Genomic DNA, 4749 nt, shown 5'->3' with positions numbered 1-4749 from the left:
AAGAAGCCTCATCTAACTCAGTCAACCACCTCATCCTCCCACCACACCAAAAAAAGGCAAAGACTTGATTTGTTACGAATTTAAGATTATAAAAATAATACAAAAATGCTCATTAAATAATAAACAAGGAAAAAAATATTTATTGTTGATATTAGTTAATTTTTTTTATTTTCTAAATAAACTTTTTTGTAAATTTTTTTTGTAATAAAGTTAATTTTTATTTTGAGAAAAATAAAAAAATATATCTAATTTTTTATTGTTTTTTTTTTTATTTTCAAATATAAATTTTGTAACGGCCATACAACATTAAAATGGCTTTAGCACAAATGTCCGTATATATTACCAACAGAAAAGCTTTTGATTTACATAAAAGCTTTTATTATTTTTTTAACATTGTATCAGGAGGTATGTTGGGTTTCCACTTTGCTGTTAGCAAAGCGTACCAACGGTCTGTAAAGTAATACATAAGTATGTACATATACTAGTGTGTGTAGCTAATCCCATCCAGTAGAAAATACTCTCTTGAATGACAATTTCGTTGACGAAATAGTCTGAATCGAGTGTACTATGAAACATTGACCGAAACAAATAGAAAATTCTTTCCGAAAGTATATACCAGTAAGGAAAGTAGTAAAGTCGGACGGGGCCGACTATATAATATCCTTCATCACTTTGGGTATATTCAACATTCCATAAACACGATATTCTGCAACTTATAATAAATTGTTCATTTGGTCAGATATAGATTTGCTTCCTACAATGGAACAAAATTATGTAAATCAATTTAATGCAAATATCAATTCGATTGGATAAACATGAGTAGTTTGATGCACCATTTACTAAAAATCGGACGAAAATATATATAAAAGCTATATCGAAATTTCAGTACGTTGAGCAAAATTTTCTTTCAATCGGCCTAATTTTGGGTCTTTGAGGAACCACTTACTTTAAAATGGACGAAACTATATATGGGAGCTATATCTAAATCTGGACCGATTTTCAGGAAACTTAACACACATCATTCTAGACCTATTTCAGTAGGCTGTGCCAAATTTCGTGTAAATCGAAAGATATATAGGTACTTTGGTACACCATTTACGTTTAATCGGACGAAAATATTTATGGGAGCTATATCCTAATCTGAACCGATTTTCTCGAAACCTGGCACACATCACATTGTGGACCTAATTCAGTACTCTATGCCAAATTTCGTGCAAATCAAAAGATATATAGGGACTTTGGTACACCATTTACGTTAAATCGGACGAAAATATATATGGGAGCTATATCTAAATCTCAACCGATTTTTTCCAATTTCAATAGGGTTCGTTCTTGGGCCAAATAAGTGACCTGTGCCAAAATGCATCCAATTCGGATCATGATTGTGACCTGTACTTTGTTTACAATTTACCTTCTACAGGCGGACAGGCGTACAGACGGGCGGACATGCATACATCGCCTCAGAAAGTGATTCTATGCATAGTTTAGTCGCCGAAGTTGTTGTCAACGACAATATCGCTTACCCTGTCGTCCAAGTTGTCTTGCATGAATACTGCGACACTTGTGTGAACATTTCGTCAACGATTTCACGTTGTTGTCTGCAAAGTGTCTTCAAGGAATTGCCATTGTCTTACACGATTCGTTGATGTTGTCTGCAAGACACTTTCTACTGGGATGGGCAGAGAGTCTTGGCGAAGGAAAGGGAAGGACGCCTTAAAACTATTTTTTTTTTAATCCACACCTAATGAATTCCTTTAAATTTATTTTAAAAATCTACGCCATACATATTCCTTATTTTTTTATCTGCGCCTCATGAATTCTATAAAAAATATATATACTTTTTTAAATCTACACCTGAAATTCACGCCTTACATATTCCTATTTTTTTTAAGTCCACGCATTCGTTAGACTACAAAAAATATATTTTTTTACTGCAAAAAAAGTAACATGGTCTTTGTTAGATTAACAAAAAATGTTTAAAAATCGACGTCTTCGTTAGAACACAGCAAGTTTTTATTTTTATAAAAAAATCCATGCCATCGTTAGACTACAACAAATATTTTTTAAACCAGTGAGCAGAGCAGTATAGTTGGACGGAGCCGACCATACAATACCCTACACAACTACCACGAAACTCTAACATTCTGCGGATTTTTATTCCGAGTGTGGGCAATATTTCGTGATAGTTGCACCCTCTTGCCCGATTAGAGATCAACAGCAAAAAATATATAGAAACTAAGTATTCGTTTCACTTCATCCCAAAATTAGTATCTGATCATCATCGAAAATTATAGGCGTTGTTCTTGACCATAGCTGGAACCTCATGGAACATTTCAAAACGATCACCGCTAAGTCCGCCCTGCAGTGTGATAATGGTTTACTAAATAATATATGAATACGTAAGCTCCTGAAAATATTTACGTGTAACTCCCACATCAGAGTACATAAGGCAATCTAATTGGTATCAATTTAAAGGCCAACCACTCCTCTTGGATATACTATCAACTTATCGGGTCTATGCCCTTCAAGAGTAACTATATACGCTATAGAATACAAATTTTGTAATTTTTCACACAAAAGTCTGGATCCATTTGACCCCCTAAATATTGACTGATCTTTATGAAAACAGGCATGCTTATTCTTTGGCCCGATCACCTTCTCCATGTAAAAATTCGCGATGTTTGGGCCATAATTGCGGCCTCTGGAGAAATCAGAAAATCAGACAAAAATAAAGTTTTTGGTCCATTTCATCCCCTAAATATTATCCGATCTTTACCAAAAACAATAGGGGTCTTCATTGGGCCGAACCCATCCTACATACATACATACGTGAAGACTGGTCCATAACTGTGGCCTGTATCGTTTTTACAAATTATAATAGACAGATTATAATAGACAGACGGACGGACGGACACACATGTCTAGATCGACTCAGCTAGTCGAGATATGAAGATCTGTATACTTAAAGGTGGGTCTAGGACCAATATTTCGCGGTGTTACAAACTCTAGGGGTTGCACAAAGCTATAATACCCTGACAACATAGTTGTGTAGGGTATAAAAATCCACAACTTCGTCAGACTACAAAAAATATAAATGAATTTAAAAATAAAACAAAAAATATTTTTAAGGAATATATGAGGCGTGGATTTTTTACAAAATATTTTTCAAGGAATATATGAGGATATATTCCTTGAAAGAAAATATATATATATATATATATATATTTTTAAATTTACACCTCATACATTCCTTGAAAAAATATTTTTTTTCTTTAAATCAACACTTCATATACATCTTGAGAAAATATTTTGTAAAAAATCCACGCCTCACATACTCCTAACGAAAGCTTTAGACTACAAAAAAATATTTTTCAAAAATCTATGTCTTAGCCAGGCTTAAATAACTTGTTGTCATAAACGCATTTAGATACTTCAAAAAAGTCGTAGACGAAAATTAACTACAATATCGGATAAGTAAATATCGTTAAACGATTATAAAACGCCATATCATGGCTGAAGATAAATGGTGGCCACTAACAAACATCTTAACAACGTCAAGAAGCTTTAAGTTGCGACTACTGTGGGCAAATGTTGACCAACAGTGGGTATGAGAAAACAATAAAAAAATAAATAAAATAAAAATTTCGCCAAAAATAAAAAAAAAAAAATATTTTTATAAACTGTTGAACAACTATCAATGTTATGGTGGTGGATTTTTTATGATTTTTAAGAGCAATTTGTATACCCCACACAACTATGTTGTCAGGGTATTATAGCTTTGTGCAGCCCCAAGAGTTTGTAACGCCGCGAAGTATTAGTCCTAGACCCACCTTTAAGTATACCGATCGTCATATCTCGACTAGCTGAATCGATGTAGACATGTGTGTCTGTCCGTCCGTTCGTCTGTCCATTATAATTTGTAAACACGATAGAGGCCACAGTTATGGACCAATCTTCACGAAATTTTGCATATAAGATGGGTTCGACCCAATGAAAACCCCTATTGTTTTTGGTAAAAATCGCTTAATATTTAGGGGATGAAATGGACCAAATACGTAATTTTTGTCGGTTTTCAGGTCGATCCGGAGGCCGCAGTTATGGTCCGAACATCGTGAAATTTTACATGGAGAAGGGGATAGGGCCAAAGAATAAGCATTCCTGATTTGATAAAGATCGGTCAATATTTAGCGGGTCAAATGGACCCTGACTTTTTCTGGGAAAAATTACAAAATTTTTATTCTGGGGCGTATATACTTGCTCCTGAAGGACATATACCCTAGAAATTGATAGTATATCATGAGGAGTTGTTGACCTTCAAATTGATAGGTAAAGGTGACTATGTGCATAGTATTACTATTACTCCATTGGAGGACGGAAATGTCGCGTTGATCGTTTTGAAATTGTACATGAAGTTCCGATTATGGTCAAGGACGACGCCTATACTTTTCGATGAAGTCGAGATTTCATTCAGGGGGTGCAATGAACAGAAAACTTTAATTTTGTCAGATTTTCTATTTGCTCTAGAGGCAATTATTATATGCAGCACATCACATATTTTACAAGGTGAAGGGGATCTGACCAAATACTTAGAGCGCCTGTTTAGATGATGATCGGTCAATATCGAGGATCAAATCAACCAAAACCTAAAGTGACAAATTTTTTATTTTATGGCATAAAAAATCACTTGAGGAAAAAAATGTTGGAAAATATGCTAGGCTTAGAAATTGGTGTTGTTGATCTATAATCGGT

Source organism: Musca vetustissima, unplaced genomic scaffold (genome assembly GCF_032173495.1).
Source record: "Musca vetustissima isolate MV318-11 ecotype Yass unplaced genomic scaffold, APGP_CSIRO_Mvet_v1 utg13924, whole genome shotgun sequence".
Lineage (NCBI taxonomy): Eukaryota > Metazoa > Arthropoda > Insecta > Diptera > Muscidae > Musca > Musca vetustissima.
Note: the sequence above shows the minus strand (reverse complement) of the source record.